The sequence below is a fragment of the Anas platyrhynchos genome, chromosome 4 (genome assembly GCF_047663525.1).
Source record: "Anas platyrhynchos isolate ZD024472 breed Pekin duck chromosome 4, IASCAAS_PekinDuck_T2T, whole genome shotgun sequence".
Classification (NCBI taxonomy): Eukaryota; Metazoa; Chordata; class Aves; order Anseriformes; family Anatidae; genus Anas; species Anas platyrhynchos.
The window spans coordinates 68,346,675-68,374,323 of NC_092590.1; the positions used below are offsets into that span (position 1 = coordinate 68,346,675).

At 37.7% G+C, this 27,649-nt stretch overlaps 1 protein-coding gene and 1 long non-coding RNA gene across 17 annotated transcripts in view; both read left to right on the top strand.

Annotated features, from left to right (window-relative positions):
* Nucleotides 1-27,649, top strand: part of SORCS2 (sortilin related VPS10 domain containing receptor 2) — a 594,922-nt gene that overhangs the window by 369,385 nt on the left and 197,888 nt on the right. The gene's annotated exons all lie outside the window — the stretch shown is intronic.
* On the top strand, nt 278-4,230 carry LOC110352095 (uncharacterized). Of its 3 annotated transcripts, XR_011809259.1 has the most exons (4): nt 278-489; nt 641-722; nt 2,741-2,809; nt 3,263-4,230. It is a non-coding gene; the product is annotated as an uncharacterized lncRNA (long non-coding RNA). The 3 variants fall into 3 exon arrangements; XR_011809258.1 differs by lacking the exon at nt 641-722 and having other exon boundaries at nt 3,263-4,228; XR_011809260.1 differs by lacking the exons at nt 278-489; nt 641-722 and adding an exon at nt 1,078-1,601 and having other exon boundaries at nt 3,263-4,229.

The window sequence follows — 27,649 nt, forward strand, 5'->3', positions numbered from 1 at the left end:
TGGCTGATTTAGTGGAAGTGCTTCAGCTGGGGCTATGACACATTCATTAATGGAAAATACATAACTATGTGAGTATCAAAGGCTCAGACTTTTCCAGTCTTCTGAAGTAATTAACAGCTTCATTGCTTGAACATGTCTACTAGTACTATTGCAAACCAATCGTTAGCATGTAGTAATGCAGTACTCTTGTCAAATCCACTTAGAAGCAATTGCAACAACCTGTAAAAAGGTAGATAACTTAGAGACCTGAACCTGTTTATGTTTTGCTTCACCTGAATCAAAACTGCTGTGCTTAGTTTCTTAACCCATCCTTCTAGTACAATGTGCTGAACAAGGTGTAGGCAAATGAGAAGAGATGCCTTAGGTGTGAGGCTTTTCATTTCTGATATATATATATTTTAAACCTCAGAATACCTTTTTACCTCACAGAAACCATGTTTATAATGGAAATTAAGGATTAAAGAAAACCCTATCATCTTCCTGTGGAAGGTAATTAGTATGGGAAAGTAGAAAGACTGACCTGTTCTATATACAGAAATAATAAAGAAAAATGAAATCAATCAATATAGAATATCTCAATATATGTTGGATAAAACTGCTTAGTTGTGCCTGATTCATCATGAAGAAATTTTTATATTAGGATGACTAATAATTGCCTGAATGAATGACCTCCGATTTCATCAGCATACCTCTGCGGTTCCATGTTAATTAAAATGATCAAGGTAATAGAGTGGTTTGTACATGTGAGATGGCAGTCTGTTGACATCATTCTATCAATACTTGGTCACAGGATGAGTGGTTCAAGTGGCTTGTGGGTGGCAGTGATCAGTAGGTGAGACAGCAGGTAGACAACGCTCTTAAACATTTTTACTTCTTTTCACTTTTGGCTTTTCCATGGCAGTGAACAACATAGAAGAACATAACAGGTGCATATATGTATATATACATTAAAGTAAATTAGGTGGATTTACTTTTTCACATCTAAGCAAAGGGGCATTTAGGGAAAAGTTGTACAAAACTATGTATGCTATGTTTATTTGCCTATAATTTCATTTACACATCATCATAAGCCTAAACCTTTCGTTTGTCACTAGAACTTGAGTGTTGAAAATAGTTCCTTAATTATTCTGGGCACCGTGAACATTTCTTACAATCAGATTATTTCCTTCCAGCATAGAATATAGCTAGACATGTATAAGATGTAATATAAATATGATAAGCAGTGTCACTAGAGCTCATCTTTGATTAAGAATTTATTTTACTCTCCTCTTAACAAGGATTGACTGGATCACAGGCCATTTCATTTAGGAGGCTGTATGTGAGAGCTTTGTTGATTTTTAATTTTCCTCCATTGATTTTCTGCATCCAGAGAGCACTTGTTCTCTAATGGCTCTCTGTGTTGGTGTTTGCTTGCAAATTGAAGTAAAAGATAAATGGCTTTCAGGGTAATACCTCTCCAAGGGCTTCCACTTGAGGGTTGGTGGCTGTTAGTAGAGCTGCAGTGTGTTCAGAAAAGTTCTGTGCTCAAAGAAAGACATTCCTGAGTTGCAACATGGTAAAATTAGCTTATTCCTTGCCCTGGTGTGACAACAGTTATCAAGGTGATTGATAATTCTTTAAAAAGGAATAAGCCTGAATTGCCCACATTTTTGTATGAAAGTGAAATGCTCTGCACTTTTCTCAGTAGGCATTTAAATGTTTTCCTTATACATGCTTCCTCAACAACAACAACAAAAAGATTTTTCAGTAAAAGAAAGGGAGAAGAGGTGCTGGTATTTGGTTAGTTACAGACAAGTATTTGAACTGAAATGCGGTAAAGTTATGCTTCTGCTAAGATTGAAAGATTTGGCCTCTCTATTGGAAAACAATATTTGGAAAAGACTATAAATTTAATTTTCAAAATCTTTCCTAGCTTATGAATCTTAAGCTCATATTAAGTGTGAATTTACTTACATTTCGATATTTCAGACCTGCTTAAATGCTGCTGCTGTAACACTTTATTGCATTGTGTCACTGTGCATTGCGTCTTGAAGCCACTGCTAAAGGAAGGGTCCTGTTTCATGCTCCTTATTCATTACCAAGTCAGGCCAGGTTTCACTGTTTGGAAAAGGCATATGCTCTCCCTAGTTCTGGAGTATAAAACCACGGAAAAAGGCATGTCAGTCTTGTGGAGCTCCAGGGAGATGATGCTGTGGATAGTGAGCCTCATCTCCAGGTGCTGGGTATTTCTTCCCATGGGCTCTTCTGGGAATGATTGCTGCTCATTGCTTCAGTTGTATTTGCATGTCAAGTAGCTTTATACAGTGCATATGCAGTATGCATTTTCATACATTTACATGTTAAAGTTAGGCGAACACATTTTTAAAAGTGTTCAGTTATTAAAGATAAACTGCTTGTCCATGTATCTTGTTTCTTTGTTAAGTTTTCAACTTTTCAAGAGTGTCCTCTAAAAATCAGTAAGAAATTGGCCTAAGGAGCCCCTGATACATTTCTGGTACTCTTTGTTTCTTATGGCACTTGCATTGGGCTTAATTCAAGCAGCTTCCACAAAGGTCTGGAGTGAGATATAAATTCACGTGTGCTGAAGCAGCTTAACAAATGACTCTATTACCAAGCAGGTCTAAGAAACTAAAGACTTAGTCTGGAATGAAGAGGAGCTGCAGATCCTGGGATCCTTTCTCAGTTCTTTGCTCAGTCACTCTGTCTCCCAGATGGATGTTAAGGACAGTATTTCTTTTAGTCCCCAGCCATGCAGTGCCTGGCATCGGTAGGAATTCAAAAACTGGAAGAATGGAGATCTGAATTTCAGGTTGGTTTCTACGTTCTGGCTCGGTAAAAAGTTTAAGCTGTTCATGTTTGCCATTAAGTGTGTGCATGATGCCATTGACTTCAGTTCAGCGCATAAGGTTAAGCATTTGCACAATTGCATTTGGGAACTGGGGAATAAAATGGAATGCACAAAAATTAGTCATTACCAGAGGAGCGGGAGAGCAACCTCTCCATGTCTTAATTTATAAATGAGAAGAGTAGATATTTTCCAAGCAAATGAAGTCACAGTTTTACAGCAAAATGCAGTTTATCTAAAGCCTTCCATTAGCTTTTTTTTTTTTTTTTTTTTTTTAAAGCCATAAATTGCTGATGGGTGTATGTGCCACAGGGCACACAGAAATCTTTTGCAGAAGACTTTGTTTCAAGGTTTTGGGGCTTTTCCTTCTAAATAGCTAGGCTTATTACATCATGTTCTTCTGTTTTGTTTCCTCAGTGCAGCTTTCAGGGTGACCTCTGCTGAGATGAAAGGACTAAAACCGCTGTGAATTTTCCTGTTCCTGGAGCAACATCTTCAGCAATGATGGGCAGGCAATTCAATGCTCTGAAAGCAATTGCACACTCCTGAAAATAATCCAAAATAGTCCTGACCAGGCCTGGCAGAGTTCTTAGTTTTCTCTGCCCTTCCTGTATTGCTTATGAATCAGAGCATCAATGTTAAATTGTAAAATGCAGGAATATATGTAATGACCATATTAGTTTTACAGACTGATAAAAGGTGTCTTATTTTTTTCTTGAGGAATTAAAGGGGTACTGTAATGTATTTACATTCCTGCTTGTCTGTTCAGTGGGGGCTCCTCCAGAAGAGCTTGAATCTGGGGCTCTGTTTCTTCACTGCCTTGCTTAGTGTCATTTAAACATGCAAAGTAGTTTAAAGTGCTGCCAATAGTGAGGGCTGGATTTAAGCTTCTGTTACGAGAAGCAATAGGAGAAGGTTGTAAGCAAAATTAGACTGTTTCACAATCCATAGGTTAATCCAAGTGCTTTGAAATGAGTGTGTTGTGTGTGGCTGTTTATCAGCAAGAGATTCTGTAGGAGAGTTTTCATGGAAATGAGCAAGGGTACTATTAGGGAATGGTCCTGGAATAAGAAACAGGTTGATAAAATAATGAATGTTTTCCATAATAGTTCTTTTTAATAAGATGCCTAACAAGGGAGTTGAGGGAGGGCATTGGAGTGGTCTGAAACTGAAAATCAAGCATTTTTATGGAAATAGCCTCATTAGAGCTGCCTGTTAAAGAAGTGCAACTGTTTTTCTATGAACAGGATATTCATTCAATGATTGAAATATGGTTCTTAAAAAATACATCCTGTCAGTTTTATTTTTTTTTGGTCTAGGTGTTTCATGAATGCTATTTATAAGCAGTCTAGAAATATTGGCCCAGAAAGCCTGGAGCACATCTACCTGCTTTATAGTAGCCTGGTAATACAATACAACCTACAAAATAAAGGTTTAGTTTATTACCTTTGGGTATATTACTAATACAAATCAGTAAATAGATAAGTGGTTCTACACTGCAACATGTATTGTCTAATGGTGATGAACCAGACACAAGCTGGTTTAAGTTCTTTGCATTATTCATAAGAAGTTACATGAACTAATGACTTATTTTACAATATATTTTACAATTTATTTTTAAAGAGCAGTTCTAATCAGATCACTCTGCCCTCAGCTTCGTCTGCTTGAGCAGAAACCTGGGCTGGAGACCTCCTGAGGTCTGCTGGGCTCCTGGGGTTAGTGAATGACACACACGTTCAGAATTTTGTTCCATGGTTCTTTCAGTCAGAGGTTATGATTTACTTAATGTGTTTTAATTTTATATGTCCATTTGTTTATCTGGAATTTCTGCTATCTGGAAAATCTGCTTATGAGTTGAGTTTTTTTTCAGGTAAGTCGAGAAGTATGAATTGCACCATTTATGTTTACTATCTGGTTATATATTGTAGAGTTGAAAACACCATGAGAAAGGAAAATGCTATGAAGCATGCAGTATAAATCCTTGAAATAGATCCTCTGAGTCTTAAAGTCACCAATTTCTTACTGCTCGTGGTATGAAAAAACGTTGGTTCAATTCTCCAGTTGGTCACAGGTCCCATTTTAATCATTTATTTCTCGTTTCCTTGATATCCATTCCCCCTTGTAAGTATCTGAACTAGACTTTTTGCAAAACTGTAGCATTTCCTTCCTCCCCTTCCCCTGATGGGGCAAATAATTGGTGCCTTGTTAGACTGAGAGCATCCTGATTTCTGAAGGGATGGAAAACTACACTGTTGTAAGCAAGATGACCCAACTTCACTTGGTTTTGTTGTGTTATGTATGTTGATATTGGTTCTTTTGTTGCTTGGCTGACTTGTCACTTAACAACCTCCCTGATTTGAAGTCTAAGCGGCACGCTTTAGACCAGTTGAACCAGAGAGGCACTGGTGATCTATTGTGTGGGAGTTAAAGATGTATGAAGCTGTGGTTTGCAATTCAGTGAATGCTGCACATTTCTTGTGGCAGATGCCATTAGTTATGGTTTCCCTTCAAGCAAAAGGTTTGCAAGTGACTTTGTGCTGAGTTCATTGGTAAAACAGAAAGCTGTAGTACACAAATAGGGTATTCACTCCATTACTGAGCAATGCCCTCACCTGCATATTTTTTTATTTTGCATAACATTACATACTTTGCTATTTATTGACAGGGTTTCCCTCCCTCCCTCCAAGTTGTTCAAACAAAGACATCAAAACATGCTAAAGAGTTGTATCCAACCCCTGGCAAAAGTGAGGGTCAGGTGCTGGAACACAATTTTTCATGGAAAAGGAGACACAGAGAGAGGTAGAGGGAATTGAGGCAAGCCACACACCATGTGTGACTGAATCATGGATGGCTTGCAGAGTGCTGATTGCATTCCAGTTAATAGTCCTGGTTCACAACCTTTAGTTTCTGAGTTACTTAGGCATATATTCTCACTGTGCAGTGCATGAACTGCTGGGTCTTTCGCTGTTGACACAGAGTATTGAAGGTAGACTTGTGCAGAATCTTTCCTCCTTCCTTTCTTCCTTCCTTTCTTTCTTTTTTTTTTTTTTTTTGAAGTCTTTTTTAGTGGAGGCAAGCTGTGAGAATCTCCAATGTGCCTACAGGTGAAGTGCATTCTGTACAGCACGTTTGGTGACCCCTTTCAGCTCTTCCAGTAAACAGCGGAGCACGTATTGCTGGGCTTTGTGTTGGCATTTTCATCAGGTTTCTGAAGAGGCAACATTGCTGTCTAGATCAATAAAACTCAGTTAGATTTACTGATTACACTATTCCCTTTTCCCGAGACAAACAGCAAGTTAGTAATTGCATAGCGTACTATATTTTCTACCAGCTATACCCAGCCACACCTGTCAGTTTGCATGTATTGTAAGACAGGGTTTGGATCACTTCAGATCTCTTTCTTCTCTTATAGTGCCGTGAGCTGATGGACTTCCTTTAGTGGAAAAGGAGAAACATGCTTTTCATAATCAGAGTCCACCACTGCAGTCTTCAGAGCAGTGACCGTAACACGAAACAAATCTTCTGAGATTTTAAGAGGTTAGGTTGTGAAGGCTGAGTGTGCTATCTTAAAAAAAGAGGTGAACTATTTCAGTATAGCATACTAATGCATACTAATTTATAGTTACAAATTAAGATACTGTAGTATGTTCAACTGATCTACACTATCACTGTTTTTATTTATTTAGTTATTTATTTATTTTCTGGAATGCGAATTAACTTTTTGTTATTGCCAAGACTTTGCTAGGAATGTTAGATGCATATCTCATACCTACTATTTTCCTGTATATTGTCAGGCACGTAAGTTTGTGAAGTAGTAGGTTTCCAGCACGCATAAAAGCTCTGGACTTAGTATTAAGTGTAAGGGTCTCTTGAGCAAACTAAATGCCAGTCAAGAAAACCTGATGTTAAAGTCTACAAGTAATTAATTCATTTAATCAAGCCTATCTGTATATCTGCAAACCACTGTGCTACATGTTAATGGGCAAGTCTCTTCAACTGTCTTTTTTTCTCACTAGATTTGGTAAAGCAGGTACATCTCCTCCTTGAAAATTCAGGTCATGTACGACTCCTGAGGAAAATACATGCTAAATAACGCAAAATAGGTAGATGAGAACTTCCATTCCCATAATCACATTTTCTCCAGAATTGCTGTTGCTTTTTAGTAATCTATTTACTGCTATAAGAGTGCTGCAATTACTGTCCTAAAGTATACTTACTGAAGGACTTCGTAACTATCTCTGAGATATGCCCTCCTTTAATTTGACTACCTACTAGGGAGTTACAGATACTCCCTCACAGCTTCCTTACTTCTGGAGCATAGATTTTCAGTTGACACAAGCAGACAACATTTCACTGATAACACTACAGATTTTGAGCCCTGTCTTTGCCATGCACTCTCCTGCACTTCTGTTGCTGCTGCTGGAAGAGGATCTTCTCATCAGCCTTCAAAATTTCTTTTGTTAAACGTAACTGCTTTACCCTCCCTGTTGCGGGGCGTGCAAATATCATATACCTGGAGAATCTGTGGGAAAAGCAGGGAAGGATTCAGTGATGCCGAATTGCCCCCTTCTAGGAGGTTGTGTCTCTTTAAAAAAAATAATGTTGATAGTCTCGGGGCATGATTCTCCACTGTCCTCGAACCTGTTTAATGACTTCTAAAACTGAGAGGTAAAGCTCCAAATTCCCTCTTACTCTTTTAACTCAGTGACAATGCAAAATGAAGGCACCAGAGAAACAGGCCTGTTTTTGTGCTGCAGAAAGCAATGATTTGAGGGCCCTAATGCTAGGCTTAATAAACGTTCTCAAGAGTACAAGCAGCCTGAATTTCCTAATGACTATTTTATTAAATTTCAGGCAACCGTTTCTCCGAAATTATCATCTTTGTTTTCTTTGAAACAGAATGACCCGCAGCTGAACTGTGCTAAGACACAGGTTTAACAGAATTATCCCAGCTGCTAATAGAGAGTTAGAAAAAAAAAAAAAAAAACAGGTGCTAGATTCACTGCTGGTATAAATTGATGCAATTAGATGGCATTGAGGGGAGTGCTGCTCGTTATAGGAACCTGAGGATCTGGTGGTTGGGGTTTTTCTGAGACTGATGGGTAGCCTGTAGCTGCTATTTTCACACGTGCTTTGTTGTTTTGCTTACGGTGAGATAGTGCAAATACTTCTTTTTAAGTCTTAGAGATTATTTTCTTGGAGTTTGAAGAGTCTCCTGAATCTGACCTATTACAACCACTAATGCTTCCCAGCTCTTGAAGAGCACGATGTGCTGTCTGCCTGGCTGGTTATGAGCCAGCCTCTCAGAGATACTGAACCTCCTTAAGGTAGGCATCAATACATGGGATTTCTTTTTTCACTTAACAGTATAGATGTACTTAAAAGGAAGTTCTATTTTCAAGGAAAACTGTCTTGTCTCTTTGAAGATATTTACGTGCGAGCAGTATCTGTGTATCTGCATCATGGTCTTAGCCAGTGGTTTGCAGGTAATAATATTGAATAAGGGAAAGAAATTGGCAGCTTCATGTTTTCCAGGTTGTCTACGGCTTAGGGAGACTATACCTGTGGCTTTCTTCATTAGATAAATCCATCTTCTGTAGAAATTATTATTTTTAATATTAGAAGTCATCAATGAACAGCTTAATCTCATTATTTTCACGCGGTTTCCTTGTAGTGCTCTTAAATTATAAAATCTACAGGAGATGGCTGCAATAGAAGAGAGTCACTATCTAAGTCCAGAGGGATCTTCAGAGAGAAATGCTAGACTGCTTTTGTCCAAAGCTGTGTTTTTCAGTATTGATCTATGATAGTGTAATTTCTGTGATGAGTTGAGACTTCCTTCTTTGTTTTTTTTGAAACTGAAGCAGTAATTTTATGTTAAAGGTGTTACTTCAGTAATCCGTGCTTACTCCTGTATGTAGAACTAAAAGTCTTCAAACGAAATAAAGGCAACTATGCTGAAGATATTTTGAACATCTTTACTATTTTGGATATCTGAACTAACACGTTCTCAGGTGATTATTGCCTGCTGTTTTCTAAAGTAGGGACTGTCTTCAAGTGTGTATACGAGACTGAGATATCAAATCCTTTATTTGTGACTGCCATTTAGGTAGCATATTGTAGCTAGAGGGAAGGGCTAAAAATGTTAAATGATGTGTCCTGGGACGCAGATATGAATTTCAGAGGCATCATTAGGATTTGGAAAAAAAAAAAAAAAAAAAAACGCACCGCACCCTTCATGGATTTACACATTTTGGTGAAAAAAATCTTGGACTCTTTAAATTTCCTTGCAATAGTTTTAGATTTTTTTCTTTAAAGATTTGTGTGTGCATATACTTTTTTGAAATTTATGTTTGTCTAAATTACTTCCCTCTCCCAATATATACTATTCCTTATAACCAAGGGGACAAATCATTTATTTGTAAGGTAGGACCGTATGTATTTCTAGCCTGTTTTGGTCGGGTTTAGCAGGTGGAAAGGGGAACTTACTCCTGCCAGGTGCGCACACTCTGCAGCACCAGCAGGTGAACTGCTGGCCTCTAGTGGTAAATGGGGAGCAATCTGGGAGGCAGAATGTGTCTTGCCCAGAGACATTTTGTGTTATTATTTCATGTAAGATACACCAAAATTTGAAGCAAAAATTTGAGGCATGAGTGAGACTATGGCTGTTATTTATTTTGTTACATGACTTATGTTCGGTGTGGTTCAGATAATCTTGAAATGAAATGCTCTTCATTTTTACGGGTGTAAATAAAGCTCAAGCTGTGTGTGAGCACTGGAAGAAAGCAATTCTTGTAGTGAGAGCAGAGGGAATATGCAGTCAGTATCTTATTTCTGTAATGAGGAAATGATGCTGTCAGGCTGATTTTAGTGGAGAAATAATGTCATTATAAAATATGTAATCCTCTGAATATATTTATTTATTTTATTTTATTTTTAAGTGGTTTTATAAAGAGATAGGGCTCTCCCTGAGAGCCCTTCTCTTGTTTTACAGTTAATAAGGAAAATAGTATAAAGGCCACTTTGTTGGCCTACAGGTACATGCTGTGTGACAGGGCTGATGGCAGATGCTGCTGATATGATGAGCTGCTGCATTCCCCGTATTAGCACATCACGGAGCTGCCGTTCAGTCTGTCAAGTTTTGTAGTGGTGCTCGTGTGAACTCTCTTGATTAAAATCTAGTTGTTGTCACCTGAAAATTATACCCAAAGCATGCTCGATCTGTCCAGCAGCCTCTAGGACAGATGATCATTATAGCAATACTGTAGAGGAATTCAAAGAAGGGAGGAAAAAGCAAACATTTCAGGACAGTTAAGAAGAAGAAAAACCCTTCATTAGCCCGAGATGCAATTAGCATGGAAGCATGACATTTACTAATTTGTGTATCTTCAGATGTTTTTGCATTGCTTTAACTTACTATGATAAGTATGAATTAAAACTTTTTCCATTGCCCAACTTGTACTAATACTCAATGTAGTTACTTTCAGCTCAGTTCAGTCCTTTTTAAAGGGCAGAAATAATCTGAGCCCCGCTCATTGAAAATAATGCAATTCAAAGGTAGAATCAAAGGATTTGTGCTAATGCAAAACCAGAATGGAATCAGATTAACTTGCTTTGAGTTGAGTTTGACTGACTCTGAGGTTGCTCTAGCATTTTCAGGTTAGCTCAGATTAGCTGCCATTCCTACAAGGAGGATATTCCCTTCTGTAAGCCCTCCTTCATCCTCTTTTTGCTCCCTCTCCTCAGTCACTGGAGTGACAGAAAGGATCTGCTTACGCTTACATGGACTTCAATAACAGTATTTGCCAAACATTCTTTGGCAGGACATTTTGTGGTGACTGGAAGCTTCTCTTTTTGTATCCATTTACTCCCTTGTTTGCCTATTTGGGGGCGTCTAAGGCATCTTCTGAGTTTCTGGATGCATTTTATCCAGCAGAGAAAGGCAAAACAGACTGGGAAATTCTAGAAATATAATATACTTCTCTCCATCGAAGATGGTTTTCAGCACAGGCTGTTCAGCAACAGACCAATGGCTAAATTGTGCAGAGCCTAGCTTTTCCCACTGTGGGGTGACTGCATGCAAAGTGACTGCATGCACAGGACGTGATGGAAGGAAATGGCAAAAGCAAATTAAAACATCAAAACCTGCAAAAAGCTTAAATGGCTAGGTGTTTACCTTGTGTTCTTTCTTTGAGTCTTTTTCTGTAGAAGTTGTAAGTGTTACCTCTGAAAACTTCTGTATTTCAGCAGCTCTAAAGCCTCTTGGTGCTTTCCCCCAGTGTCCGCACCTTTGAAGAATGTGTGGCTGTACTGTAGCTGCTGGAAATCAGTCTTTGTGTTTGTTTCTTAGTGCTGTTCTCCTCATTCACAGGGAGCAGTGGCTTGGAAGAAAAGACTGATGCCCCTCCTGGCATTCATAATAGGATTTCCTTCCATTTACAGGCCCTTAACATTACTTACTCAGCTGTGCAGGGGTTGATGTCAGTGAATAGCTGGCTGAGTCATTTTTGAGTTATTTAATGTGTTGAGAATAAGCCTGCAGCTGTCAGACAAGTAACATCGACATAGGCTTTTTCTAGTTGCAGCCATTCTTAATTTCTACGCTATATTAAAGCTAAGCTAATAATAGTACTTTGGGTGATGCTTTGATGGGAAGCCTTTGTAATGTGTTTATGAGGACTAAAGAGGCCTCAGTAGTGTCATTGCACCTCTAACATTTCTGTTAAACTGGAGACTGAATGAATAGATGGTGCAGCTTGTTGTTTTGCTGGAGATACAGTATCTGTGTATAGGTCTTTGCAGTGAATTAGCTGTTGAATAGGCACAATAGCTGTGTTGTCATAGCTGAATTCGCTTCTTTTCTTTCTCTTTGACCGTGGTTGCTTAGTGTTTCAAGTAGAAACTGGATTGTTAAAAGTGGGACAAATTTTAAGACATGGGGTACAGATGCTGAGTTCCTTGTAACACATTAGAACTCATCATTAGCACTCATTCCCATCATGGTGTTGTGTGTTTTTTTTTTTTTCTTCCCCAGACATAACCTAGCGTTTAGCCAAAGCTGATCAGAAAAGAGGAGAGTGGTGTGACTATTTTTGCTGCTTTTAGACAATGTACACATGGCACCTATTCCTAGACTACTGTGCAGCAAAATAAATAGAGCCACGTCTGAACTATTTGGTGACTTGAGAATGTTAAGAAGAGTGACAGCAATGAGCTGCATCTGAGAAGAGCAGGCAGTCATGGTAGTGGAGAGATTGATAAGGCCACCATTGTAGCAGAGCTATCTGTCAAATATACCTGTGCCTGGAGAACCAAATCCCTTATTGCTTGCTGTGACAGAATCAGGGAAGCTATGGTGACTTGGCACATGTGAGAATTTATTTCAAATGGTATGTCATCTTATTAACACCTTTTGTTTAATGGTATAGAATGGCTGATGTCTAACCTGTGTGAAGAACCTGTACTGTCGTGGGCAAGAAATAAGAATAGAAAGTTAATAATAAATACAATAGTCTTATAATAAGACTATAACCCTTTAGATGTCATACTGATTTTTGTCTTAAAATTATGTTCCATTAGATATTAACTGAAATTCAGACCTTTCTTTGAATAGTTCTGTATTTATTATTAATAAACTAATAAATACTGAATAATGTGTTGATATCTGTGGATATCTTTTTTTTTTTATATGTGCAGGTGGAGTTGCAGAGTGAGAACTAAATGTGTTAGAAAGTATTTTGTCAGGGATTATGTTGTTTGCTTTCTTGCTTTTCCTTGCCCCTTGGGGTCTCTCTGTGGAGCAACTTTTCTGTATTAGGTAAATTCTATTTCTTGAATAGATGAGCTTGAAAACCATTTTGAAAGAAAATGCTCTGTGGATTGGGTTTTATTTCCTTTGTTCATACTGAATAAGGCCATAGTGGAAGAATTACGTTATATGGCATTGTTTAGTATCAGTAATCGTGGCAGAAAAACATTTCATGTACTTAAGTAATTTCTTTGTCCAAGTCTGTGAAAACATCAAGGGCACCACAAAGAAACAGGCCAGGGTATCCTGAAAATGCTCTGAAATGACTGGAATGCTTTGGACTACTGAAAAAGATTATGAAAAACTTAAATATATAGCAGTGCAAAGAAACCAAGCTTGAGGTAGCCTCTTGTTGCCTTTACATAAATCTCCATGGTTAAGGGGGTAAGCTAGCATTTGAAGTCCTGTGGCAGGAGACTCAATGCATGTTTGTTATTGACTCACTGTTGGCTTCTCTGTAGCACTTTCCATCCAAGCATTTACCCCAAGAGTTAAACAAGTTAATCTGGTGTCTGTGTTTTAAATATAGTGAAGCTGTAGCCCAGGCAGGTTAAGAGACAGGTCTGGGGCTGCCCAGTGGCAGGAGGCAGATGCAGAATGCAGCTGGTGCAAGATTTGCTTCTGTCTTTGCCACACTGAGGTATGCAGGACATATGGTGGTGGCAATCACCACACCCTCCTTCCTTTGGGTTTTTGTTGTCTTCCGATTACAGAATATCGCTCATTGTAGGACAAAACATGTCCTTCATGTTACTTCTTCACAAGGAACATTGTGGAGACCATGAGTGAATGTTATCCTGTGGAAAATATTGCCTGTAATCTATATATATATAAAAAGGGTACCTAGCAGTGGCAAGTCTCTGTCCACATCTGCTCCTCCTTTTGAAGGGAGAAAGGCAATGGGGCCAATGCTTTGTATTCCTTGTGACTCTATCTGTCCACAGTGTTACGTAAGGAGATAAGCTCCTCTCTCATATTCTCTCTCCAATTTCTTTGCATGTTTTGCTTCTTTTTTCCCCTCTTTGTTCATTGTCCAGTTGATAAACCTTGAAAGCAATGTGTAAGAATAAACAGATTGTCCACTCTCTGTATCCCTTACAGACAATAGACTTTGATTTTTTTTTCATGCTGCTAGAAATGTCAAAATAGTCAGTGACTGGAAAGCTACTGCTCTGTGTTACTGGAAAATGTTGACACAATTTTTACTAGCATCAAGGCTCTTAATGAGCAACTGTTAAGGGACAGAAGACCAAAACAAGTAATTGTATTGTTCGTTGCGCTTACCCTGTCAGCTACAGTCCTTTTCTGAAAAGTAGAACAATATCTTTATGATAATTAGAGATGTAAGATCTGAGAGTCTCTTCTTACACCTGAAATTTGAAATTACCAATCATTCTGAAAACCTGAATGTTGAGAGCAAACTTGGCTCAGAGCCATTAATGAGTCACTGGTAGATCGGTGTCCTAACCTTGTCTTGGCCTCCATGCCATTCACAGTTAGTGCGAATACCTTTGGATGATATAACTGAATAGGATGCCCCTTCTGGAGATTTCTAATGCTGGAATAGCTGCAGCCATTTGTCTAGTACGCTGATATTTGCAGTGGCAGTGAAACAGGCACATTTTTAGTAGTTAAAACAGTGAATAATGGAAGCTGAGGGAAATAGTCTCACTTCTCTTTGTGGAATTTAAGTGTGCAAAGTCTATTAATGCAAATGGTGGTAATTAGTTTAAACTCTGCTAGTACTCACATGTAAGAAATATGCAAAATCAGCTAAAATACGTACCTTTTTTTCACCAGGATTGTCTGAAAATTAGCAAACTGCTGTTCTAGATTTTACTAAAGTGGGTTTTGTTTTAATGAAAAAAATAGAGCTATCATAAGCTTCATTAAAAGGACACCCTGGTTTATGTACTGTACAGCTGTGGTGCTTTCTGCGTTCTCTGCTGATTCCACTGTCATTATCCCAGGTATAAAGATAAAGGCTGTTCATGCAGGTTCTCTCCGCTTTTTTTTTTTTTAATACATAGAATTTTAAAGATAGCTCTATGCAAGAATTAATTAAATATTGGGATGGAGCCAGAAGGGAATGCTGGAGTCCAAATTCAGGTTCTCCAAGCATTTAGTTGATGAAAGAACTTCAAGAGGTCCTTGTTTCAATGAGAAAAATATTTTTTTATATGCTTTGGAGTATTTTTTTATTTTCTTTTTTTATGGCTAGTATAGAAACAGATCTTTGTGTTGCAACTGGTTTTAATAATATATTAAATAACACAGGAAAAAAGTCAGGAGCTGGATTAAAACCAAATCTAACAACAAAAATTATTTTCAGTACTCTCTCTCATTACTTGTTCTATTTGCTAAATGGTACTTCCTGCTTGATTTCTTGATTATGTGATGATTTAGAAGAACTGCCAACTTGACAAAGGCTTGGAAATTGGAGTTGCCTATACACATGCAGAATATTTAGTTTTTTCTCTTGGATTTATTTTGTGACTATTATTGCTAAGGGCCTGATTCTAACAGCTACCACCTCTATTGTTTTTATATTTTCATTACAGCTTCACCTGTAGAAATTAGATTAGAGTCAAACCTTGTAGTAACAAGGACTGACTTGTTTGCTCATGAATTCTTCAGTTGTACATCCTCATCTCTCAAAAGGTCACATGTTCTGTCTGTCCCTCAGGTTTTTAACAAAGTGAGAACCTTCAGATGCATTTTGTGTATCAGCCTAACAAATAATATTTGGTTATGTACTTAATGAAAAAGATTGCTTGTGGATGCTCTCGCCTTACTTTCAGTTATCTGTGCTCATCGATCCATGAGAGCAGTTTAATTGGACTAAAAATGAATGTCTATGGATGTAGAAAAAATAAATCTTTAAACTCTCTCGTTTATGGCACTGACACAACTGACTTCATAGAGTAACTTAGGAAAGGTTAAAATGGAGATACAATGTTCCATGTGGCTGCTTCCTTCAAAACTCACATTTAACCTGACACTATTTTTAAAATCAAGAGCTGTGACAATGAATTGATTTGTTGATGAGAGTTCTGTAGGCTTCTGGTAATCTGTCTCTGTGTACATACATTGCTTTGATTTACTGCGAATTTATTTCAGCCACGCTTATGACAGCAAGAATTGGCCATGAAAGGATAAGAAATGGCCTTAACTCTTACCCAAAAAACAGAGAGAGTTATTAACTGAGCTTATCTCTGTCTCTTAAATAGCTAAGTGGGAAATGTAGACTTTGTTCTGTTTTGCTACAAAGAAGTGGATTCTGTTTTTTTTTTTTTGTTTTTGTTTAATCTTGAATATAATGTATTGTTGAACAATCAGAATCACCAGCTGTGTTTTCCAAATTGTGGAATTCAAGACATCTATTTGTATGCATGTAGGGCAGAAGGGTAATTGATGTTTAGGTCAGTACCTTTAATGGTCTCTCAAAATAACATAGTAGTAGTGTGATCTGATTGTTGCTAATCTCATTTCCTGGTTTAAAAAGTGTTTGAGGTTTTTGGCTGCATTTTCTGGCAGTCTGCTGAATTGCTGGGTGAAAATACAGTAATTTAGAACAACTCACACTTCTTTAACTCGATTTGTAAGTGAATTTCTCAAAAGGCTTGATAAAGCCTTTAATTACAGGGTAGCTCAAAAAAACTATCCACAGGACAATGCAGACACCATTTCAGTCTCAGCTATATTACCTTTATGGCAATCACTCTTAATGTCAGCTAATGAGTATAGTGTTGAGGAGAGAGCAGGTATTGGCAGTATAACACAGCTGTTGCTGCAACTATAAAAGGTCATTGGATTTTTAAGCTTTCAGTTAGCAAACAGCTACTTAAATGGAACTGGGAGTGATGTTTCAGCCATACAAACCAACAAAAAAGCCTTCTTTAAACAGTAACCAAATCACATTTAGGATTTTTTTTTTTTGGCCCTTCTCTAAGTGTGTTATGGTGCTTGCTTTTGAAGCTGAGACTGAAACAATCACTCTGAAGTCAGACATGATTTCCAACTCTTCGACCCAGCTCCTAACTTGGGTCTCCTGGTGCTGTTTTGACATCTTGTCTGTTGGCTTGCGCTTTCCCCATCAGTGGCACGTGTCCAGTGTTTTTAGCTTGCTCCTGTTGTTGGTATTATAGTCAAAGTAACGAGTATTGCTCATCTCGCTTCCTGCTAGACCATGCATTATATTAAAATCTGTTTTTCTATGTTATCCTTAACTTGAACTTGAGGGTTGTCATTATAGTTCAGTGTTTCTGGCTTATTTAACATTGCATTTTTTAAACACATTTATTTGTATTCCTCTGTTCTTTGTTTGCAATCACTGAAAGGAGACAGTAGCCCTGTCTGACCAAGTGCATTGGACAGAGAAGTAATTTACAAAATATGGAAGAAAAGATGAATGGGAAGGAGGAAATGCTGCTTGTTAAACAGGACCTTTAGTTTCCTATCATTTAGGAACAGGAGAAATTATTCAGCTAAGCTTGTTTGTTATTTAAAGAATGTCATGTCCTGATATAATTCTTTGATTCAATGATGTGTAAAAATGAAAACTTAAAATGTTTGCTACTGTAGTTTTGTGATCTTGTAAATAGTAGGCCAGATCCAGAAAGCAAATATTAATCTTAATTACACGCTACTTATCTAGGAGAGAAATTCACTTCTAAATAATAATGTGAATTTCTCTCTTCAGCTTTAGCCATCCAGAAAGTTAGGCATTTAGCATACATTAATTGTCAAAATTAATTGACAGGACAATAGCATCTCAACATGATGCATTGTAAAACTGGAGTGAGAGACAGCTGGAATGTATCATTGAATGCGGAAAGAGCTGAGATGACCAGCTTTGTCTAGAGACTGGGAATATTATCACTGAGAGACAGGTTTTTAGAAATAACAAGTGGAGAAGATTTTAGAAACTGGCCTTTCATTGTCATTATTGACTTCTGCTTTGTGTGTGATCACTGTTAAAACCTTAAGCATCTAATCCTGTGTTAAGTTTGCATTTCTAAATCAATACTACCAGAGGAGAATTTTGCTTGCAGAGTTTATTCCATGTTTGACAAATGAAAACTATTAATGAGGAATTCCTAATTTCCATCTACATTTCTGTTATGCACTTAGCTTAAATGATAGATTGATGCTACTGTGCTTCGTCATTCATCTTCCTTTCTTCTGACAGAAATTACCATTATTATTATTACTTAGAATATGTTAAGTGGACATTTTTTGTCACTGTTATCAGTTGATATTTCTTGGTGCACCAACAGGCATGTTGAACACCTCTCAAAGCAGTAGAAGATGACTTCTGAACCTGGGGAACTGTGGTGAAAATTGGTGTAATGAGGGTGTAGCAGTGACGATAGTAAACCTAGAAGTGTTCCTATATTCAGCAAGATTATAGCATACCTGGAGGTAAACAAAGTGAACTGGGGATATTTGTTTTACTTTTGTTAGTTGCTGGTCTCCTTGCAATGCAGGTCTTTTGTCTTTGGAAAAGCTATGTCCTTTCTCAATTGTGTATGTGTTCAGCAATAAATTACTTGAAAAAAATAATCATAATTGTGTACACACCAATTAAAAATGAGTCTTGAACTCCATCTCTACATAAGTGTCTTCCCTCCTAAAAGTAACTCGTTGCTGCTTTTTGAAAATGTAATAGAAAATGTGCAGCAAGATGATGTGAAACCATTTTAAATAGTCTTTATTGTCCATGGCCATTTCCTGTTGATTTAGAAGGATATACATGTTTGCTGCATATTCCTCTCAGAAGGGCTCCGTCTCTCTTTCAGGACTGTGATCCTAAAAATATGGTGGCCTCTTGATAAAGGTAATTCCGTATTTGTAGATCAAGACAATCTGCAGATCATTTTGAGCATGTGAGGATTTGTAGTAGGCATTGTCATTGTTTCCATAGGGTATAGCAGTACATTGTCTGTAGGTCAAAAAGTTATGACTGAAGTGATTCCTCTAGAATTAACCCTCAATTAAAAAAAAAAAAAAATCCCAATGGGATTAATGAAGAAGGGAGATCAGTCATAAAGGATATCTATTTATACTTTTAACACTTCTGAAAAACTGAAAAATACTTTGATATATTTGTAGAGCTTGAGGGTCTTCCTCAGTTGCATAACAGCACATGGCTTCTGAAGCACACAATAGATGGACTACATTAGTGTGGTACACACCAGATTGGCAGCAGACATGAGTGATGCTCATCTCCTTTCTGAAGCAACTTGTCAGTCATTCAATTTAGCAAATAGGTGTTTTCCACTGAGGGTGGAAATACCAACGTGGTACCGGGTTGATGAGGATGTTTAGATACCATGGCTCTTTTAGCAAAGGTAGTTTTTTTTTAATTTCACTGTCACTAAGATTGTAACCTGCTGAAGTCTGTAATTGTTAGGCACGTTCTTTAGCTGTCAGCTGTTGCTGTATTGCAGAAGCTGGAGATTTTCATTGGCACTGTACATGACTTTGAAATCTTCTGGGGCGAGCAGAACTGCTGTGTTAAAGTATTGCTAATAAAAATGTAAATACCAAAAGATACATTATCCAGGGAAATTCAGATCTGCAGAATGTGCAGATCTGTGCTGTGAACCTTTGTGAGGAGGAGCAGCAATAGAGATTTGGGTATTGAGATGAGCAGCACTGGCTTTTGACTCTTCAAAGTGTCACAGATGGCAGGGAGGCAAATTAACAATTCTTTGAGAAAACAGTTGTGTGTGTTACCAGGCTTCTGACAGATGGGTTTCTGCAATAAGGCCTGCAAGCTATAGTTTCCGCTGCTGCTGTTGACTTACGAATTCTGGGGAGTTAGTGCTGGATCAATAGGGATTTCAGAAGGCTTCAAGGCTTATACTCGGAGGTGAGTAAGTGATATCCTTGGGCATTCAAGAGGTTACTCAGTAATAAATCAGGCAAATACATGAATTTATGCCACAGTAGTGATATTACAGAATGAACTACGTAGCTTGGAAGGTACTGTTTTTTTCCTGTCTTTAGCAAATGCACATATGACCAACATTTGGTTAATTCAGTTTGGTAACTGGATCAGCAGTTTCTGTGGCAAAAGCCTGACTACCGGTAGTGCTGATGACAGAAGTGCAGATCTGTTACCCCTCCGAAGAGCTGAAAGGCTAACCCTTCCTGTCCTGTTTTCTGAGGTGCCATCGCTGATGGTCTTCTGGCGTGGTGGGAACAGCATCCTGTGGTTCTGCCACATATGTCTTGTGCATGCATTGAACCACTCTTGATCCTGGAACGGGGCGGAAGAAAAGACTTTCAGGAAATGACAGTACTCCAAACTGCTACTCTTTGATTAAGAAAGAAATGGGAGGAGATCTAAATCCTTTCTCTGCAGACTTGATTAAAAAAAGAGACCAGCAAAGGGTCTCTGCTGTACACATGGATGCATATGAGATCCTTTTTACAGGAAGAGGAGAAGGCAAGTGCATGCTGATGTTCTAATTTCTTTCTCTCAAGTTTCGTTTTTTTTTTTTTTTTTTTTTTTTTTTTCCTGGATGCATTCAGTTATACGATAAAGAAAAAAAGCTTGGATTAAACTAACCTCAGATCTCTTACAGAATGTCATATCAAATGCAGAGAGAGAATACCTCTTAAGAGAATTGTGAGTTGTTTTCTGAATGGTTGTAGGAATTCCTGTCATATTAAAAAAAAAAAAAAAGCAATATGCAGAAATGCAGAATTAGGAAGCAATGGAAATGCGTAATGTAAATAAGAGTACTAGGATTTATTGGTGTCAGTAAAAGGTTTGCCTCAGTTCAAGAGGCATGGAGAGGGTTGCATGTAGGGGTATTTAATGGACATAGAATTAAAGAATGGTTTGGGTTGGAAGGGACATTGATGATCATCTTATTCCAACCCTCCTGCCATGGGCAGGGACACCTCCCCCTAGGCCAGGTTGCCCAGGGCCCCATCCAGCCTGGCCTTGAACAACTCCGGGGTGGAGCATCCACAGCTTCTCTGGGCAACTTGTTTAAGTGCCGCACCACCCTCATAAAATTTGCATCTCATTTGGGATTCAAAATCAGAGTACAGTATTCAAAATACTGAACATCAGATTCAAAATCAGTACAATATAACCTACTGAAATTTCCACCTGCAGAACAAAAATCCTCTTGCGGAGGCAAGGGTAACAAATAGGGGCACATCAGATATTGTATCACCCTTGATATACCTTTTCCCATGATTTGGGTCAAGTAAGCCCCTATGTGCCTTTCCTAGACCACCTGGTAATGGCTAGAACATCTCGCTACTTGAACAAATAACCCAGTGTTGCCTTTGAGGAAGTGCTCCTTAGATCCTCAGGAGCACAAGTTGGGAATGGAAATCTATGGGAAAACTGTTTTTGCACATCAGTGAATGAACCTTTTAGATTCCATGGTCCCCAACATCAAATTTTGACTAAATGCCTAGCAGAGGGGAACCCTGATTGCACCTGGACCACTATGCACCAAAATACAGATGTATTAATTAAAAGTGTAGTAAAAGCAGTAACTACATATGGCATTAACCTATTTAGGAAAAAAAATATACTGTAGATGAATGTTGTTATTCTCCAATTACTGAACTTTTAAGTAATTCACTTTCCAAACATTTGTAATTTTTATTGTGCTGTATCAGTCAGCGGTATACCTAGTACCAGGGAGGGAATGTTTCATACTGACAGGGTAAAGGAGAAAAGGGAATGTTATTTTTTGTATTTTATTTTTTTCTTCAGAGATAGAAGCAATGCAATTCATTGATGATGGTGTCTTAGGAAATGTTAGGGACAGCCTGTCAGGTTCACTGGTGAGAACATCTTCTGGGTAGACTGATAGACAAGAATAATAAAGCTAGGTCTTAAGAACATGAAAGAGCAAGCTCTTGGCAGGAAGCCATAGGCAAAAAGTTCATCTCTGTTTTTAGAAATGAGTAAAATTCCAACAGAAAGGAGGTGGAAATAAGCAAAGCTAGATGGGTAGAAGGGTAACCGGAGCACTGATGCTATTTGCAAAGGAAACACAGAGCTGCATATTGCATGGGGACTCATCACAGATTCATCCCTATTTCAGTGTCTGAGAATAGAAAAGGGGCAAATGAAATCATGCAAAATTCAGACTTCCTGTTAAATTTTTAGTATTGTACTGAGAACAAGACATCTGCCCAAACCACTTCTACCCCAAAGCACTCCCTGCTGCATGCAAACACAAAGCTGAGACATGACCAATGCCTGAAGCCTCAGCAGTGGCAGAAGGCAGTGAATGTGCTCAGCACAGGCTAGGAGCAATTAACTGAACAGTTTGCTGTCAGTATGGCCAAGGGTATGACACCTTCCCAGTCCTAAAACTAACATGAACATAAAGGAGATGAAACCATGAACTTAATATTTGAAAAGTCATATATTTGTATTTCTGCTTTCATATATGATATTCTAACATGCATATGTAGTAAAAAAAAAAAAAAAAAAGTATTTTTCCTCCATTCCATATCTTTACCCTAAATACCAATGAATGTTGTTATTCTAAAATTACAGAAATTTTAAGTAATTCAGTTTCCAAAGACTTGTAATTCTTCTTATTGTGCTGTATCAGTCAGCAGAATACCTAGTACCAGGGAGGAAATGATTCAGGGTAAAGTATTTTACTCTTGTACTCTTGATAACAGATTGATCTCTGGAGACCTTCCATTATAAAACTGACTTTTCGTCACTTTGAGCACTTTATTTTTTACAGTTCCAACAACATTATCACACTTTATATGCTCCCTGCTTTATACTCTATCTGTATTATTTATTTATTTTTGTCACCTACAAGAGGTAACAAGAAGAAATCTGTATGGTCAATGGTGATGTCTGGTTGGGGAGGAAGGGAAAAAACAACCCTGAACACTGCTGAACTGTGTATGCTGCAACTGGGGTAGCTGAATATTTCTTGAACTTGTCACAAAATATGTAACTGCAATTGTGATGTTGGCCTAGATCTGTTCCTGCTGGAGACCATAGTAAACTTCTTTTTCTATCCAGTGGGAGCTAAGTTAGTCAGGCAATGAGAGCTTTAGAAAATCCCACCCTACAATTACAACCAAAAATAATTTTATAGCAAATGGTTGTCTCTGGTTTCTTTCTTTAAAGCTAAGCCACCCACTGGGAGTTTGATTCTATAGGACTGTGAAGATGATTTGGGGGGGGGGGGGAGGGGTGGAATATCAACCTAAAAATAACTTGTTGAGGCATAAAAGAGCTTCTCTAAAGTCACGGTTGTAGGCCTGTTATTTCTGGACCTCTAGGGCTGAGAAATAAGTGGTGGATGCTTTGGAAAGAGAATATGTGTGTGTGTATGTGCCTGCGTGCTTTGAATGTATACACAGAATTTTTTTTTTAATTCTTGCCATCCTTGGAATGAATTAGAATCACTTATTTAAGACCCTTGATTACTCCCTTCTTCAACGTTCTCATTACATTTGTTATAGTTACTGCAGTTCTTAAGAATCTTAATTATTAGAAAAGTTGTTGAAAATCTTTTAGTTATGGTTTATAAAAGTGAGGCTGTTGATATAGGCAAGTGAATCACTGTTAGCAGAACTGCTAAAGCTTTTTTTTTTTAAAAAAAAAAAAAAAAAAAAAACAAGAATCTGAGGAGCTTCTTTTTAAGTATAACAATAGGCAGGGGACCCTTTTTTGTGCAGAATTCTTACCAGAGTCGATCCAGATTTGGTAACTTCAACAAATCTGTGCTAACCTCCTAGTGTGTTCACATGAGAACAGAATCTGCCCTGTGGTGTTCTGCTGCTTGCTGTACCCTAGGGCTGATTAACAAGGTTCTCTGTGCCGGCTGTTGCCAATTTGGGACTAGCACTACTGCATCTCCCCTTTGCTGCACGCCTGGCTGTAGCATCATTGGAGGCTGATGATGTTGCTTGGGAATGAGGTGTCTAATTCCTGTGAATAAAAGGCACCTACTTTTTTTGCTCCTAGGAGACCAAAGTGTGTCATGTGTTGGTTGTGTTCAGTTATCAGAGTATTTGCCAGGTGTGCAGACTTTTTTTTTTTCTCTTGTTTGAGTTGACTGACTTGGGAATACGTCTTCCTGCTTTTCAGAGTGGATGTCATTGGTCTTGCAGTGTAAATGCATAAAGTTATCTGCAATTCTCTGCTGCATTTCTGCTGGCAGAGCTGGCTGTATGATGTAAGGTGAAGCTAAAGCCAGAAATGGAACATATCCTGCTTGAGTTCTGTAGCTCTTCCACGAAGAGTTAATGTTCATGTGTTTGTTCTAAAGCACGTTTTTGTGCATTTATTTTTTCTTTGAGCCTTCAATAACACACATCAGCCTGATATATGAAGGATTTGCAGTCAGATGCTACTTGGGAAGAAGCAAGGATGTAAACATTGCTGCTTGCTTCATAAAGAAGCATATTAATCTCACTCTACCAGGCCTTTGTAAATGTTTGCAGTGGATAAATGATATTACAGTTCTTCAAGCATGTAGAGAAGGGAAAGCTGGTTCCTTCACTTGTGCTGTCAGCTATCATTGGCAACATAAAGTCTGTGTTCCTACAGCTGCTGACAGTTTGTAGAAATCATGAATAAAAATATGCATTTTTAGTCAAATTGTGCTGTCTAACCCCAGTATGCTGTTAGCATGATATCCTATTTCTGGGAGGAATATAATAATTTGATTGAATAATTCTGTTTTGAATTATTATTTCATTTTTATGCCTGTATTCTCAAGGCTATAAATATATTCATGTGATCATTCTGACGTATAATAAAGAGCTATGATAATTCCTGAATAACATAAAATAATTCATCTGCAATTTAGTTCAAATGTTATATATATGTGTATACACACATCTCAATGATTATGCAACATTTTATTTTTGTCACCATTTTACAAAAACTTATAATTGCACTTTTTAAGACTATAATTTCAAGAAAAATTCCATGTAGTAGTTGAAGTGTTGATTGGTGCTAGAAAAGGTAGATTACAGAAAGGATTCCAGTCTGTCTTCCAGAGGTCATAAATAGAATTGCACATACCACAGTAATATGAATTTTAATTTATATTTCTGTTCAGTTATAGAAAACGTTTGTGGTTATTTGTCCTCTGTAATTTGCCAACTGTTTTGTGTAAATGCCAGATGTACCATTTTTCTATATATTTTCCATTTCTTAGCTGAACAAAAATGTCATTTCCCAGTAGACGAAGTCCTCTGTAAATAAAGTAAAAACACAAATGTAAAATGTCAGCAACTGTTTTCTTTTAAAGAAGGCCTTTTTTGTTTGTTTGCATGCAGTGGGTAGGGAAAAGGAGTTGCATTTTTCCCCATTATTGCCAATAAGCGTGGTATTTCAAGCAGCATCTTTAATTCTTCTCCAGGGGCTGGCTGGTATAAAACGATGATAATGAATTATTAACAGTTTTTAACAGAGATGCTGTTAGTTCAGTGTGTCTGTAATCCATAGTCAGGTCCTCTCCTCCTCAGGGGAATAGCACTTTCTTCTGTGAAGTCAGTGGGATTTCAGCTGTGGTCAGATGATCTTTGATGAAACAGCTCTAGTGGCCTGAGGTGTTACCATCCCTGAACTGCTCAACTTTGTGTTGTAGTTTGGGCTGGAGGACAGTTCTGCTAGTGAACAAGTTGTGCTCATCAGCAGCTTTGATATCAAATCAACTGTTGCTGTTTAATCAGGTCTCACTTGAAGTGATGCCAGCTGACTGTGCTGAAGAGGAGGAATGTTCATATGATCAGCTCCTCAATGGACAGTGAAAGGAGTTGTCTCCAGCTGAGGAGTGAGCAGATGGCTTATACAAGTGAAAGGCTTACACCATATAGAAACAGGTAGCTCTGGGAAATACCAGCCTTCAGGTTTTCTTAGCTTATTTGAAACATGGGGAACAAAGCTACGGATTATGTGTGGATCGCACAGAATCACAGAGATCTGCACATTAGAGCCCAGATTCATTCCAAGAACTGAGTAGATGGCAGGTTAGGAAGGTAAATTGTAGTCTTCATCTGAAGAGAGAGAAGAATTTTGAGGTTGTTTCCTTCCATCTAGGTTTTAAGTAGTTTCAAGTGCTTGACCTTCTAATATTTCTGTAGAAGGGCCACATGCCATTTTATACACATACATTAAGTATTATCCTTTGCTTATCTTATATATCCCTAGGTAAGATGAATGTGGTGTTAACAGCTCAAACTCACAATCACTGTGCTAACAAATTGCTTCTGATAAAGTCATGCAAATTATCTTGTGTATCTCTCACTATGTGTTAAGTTGTAGTGCATTAACTTGCAGTTAATGTCTAAAACTGTGCACAGTGATGGCTGCCAGGGTTAAGCTGATATTTTGTAGGTGAATAAACCATAGTAACTGGTTTTGGAGTCTAAGCCCAAGCTGAATGTGCATATAAGGAGTATTGATATGACTTAGCTTCTTTAGTAGTGCAGCTGTGTACTCAGAAACCAGGAATTACAGTAATAGGTTCAGCCTAAGGTAGGTAAATGTGATCAGTTTAGTTTACTACCCTACATCTAGCAGAAATTTGTTCGAGGAAAAGTCAATAACTTAGAAAAAAAAGTGAAAGGGAAATATTTTTTACTTTGTTTTTCCTTATTTTTTAATAAATATACCACTACTCGATTTCATTGAATGACCTACACTCTTCTGTCAGGAGACAGAGAACCAAAGCTCTCTCAATATATCATTATTTTAGCTACATTAATTGTGCATTTTCTTATTTCCCTTCTGGGATAAGCATTATCAATGTTTTCAAATCCTACTTCAAAGGAAGAAGTTCTGTTTACAAAGAATTTCTGAAAGTATGGTTAATCTTAGAAGTGTGTTCCAGATAAACTTTATCTAATAAATGTAACATTACTGTAACAACACATTACCCATTTCCATTTTTGTGGAAAACATGGAGTCAGAAAATAATGTCCTATCTGTTCATTCACCTTGTGCTGGTACCTTTAGACTGAGCCTGAGAGCTAGCATGAGATAATCTGTCTGGTTACGTTTCAGGATAAAGAAAGAACAACATATTTCTCATAAAATCAGCTATTAGTGAGTCAGGGTTTTTAATGGAGTTTCTGGATTGCCCAACTCCCCAGCAGTGTGTTAGAATGGCTTAACAAAGAGAAGCACAAACCAGACAGCACAGTCACCAGAGAAACAAAGATAATCTACATATTTATGAGAATAAATAAAGACAACATTTGTACTACTTCTTCTTGCTGTCTCAGTTGCTTCTTCCAATTATAGCATCCTTTCTTTAATCTTTCTTCATCTTTTTCTTAATACTGGTAAACTCATCTTTATCTATGTTGTCTAGACATGATTTTCTTGCTTAACTATTTATATTTTTAATTTGTTTTAATTTACGATCACAACATACTCTGAATGAGATAGTATGAATACCCCTAGTTGTGTTTGCCCTAGGCTACTTTTGTGGTGTATTTGTGACATTTAAGGTGGAGTTAGAGAGAGAAAGCCTGTCTTTTACGTAACCAGTGGTGAGAGGTATGACACCGTGAAGGTAGATGTGGATGTATATGTTGGGAATTTGAACAGATATGTGCCTCCTTTTTTTTTTTTCTTTTTGAAGAGCATACTAACATGCATTCTAATGCTCTCTCATCTGTAATAAACTTAGCACCAGTGCCCAGGTCGTTAAAAACAACAACAACAGAAAAACAACCAACACCATACTCATCTAAAAGATGGCCATTGCAATAAGACTTCTAAATGAAATGTCATAGTATTAAGATGTGAAAACGTTTGTTTATTTATTTATTAAAAAAAAAAAAAACACACAACAGCAACAAACTTGCTGAGCAACTGCATAATTGTGATCTAGTAATTACTATAGCCAATGGTCAAATTCTGTGTAATGAAGTCTTAGTGTTAAAAAATAAAAAAATAAAAAAAAAATTTGGTAACTGTTGTGAAAAGATTGGCCAGCCCTGAGATTACCTTTCTT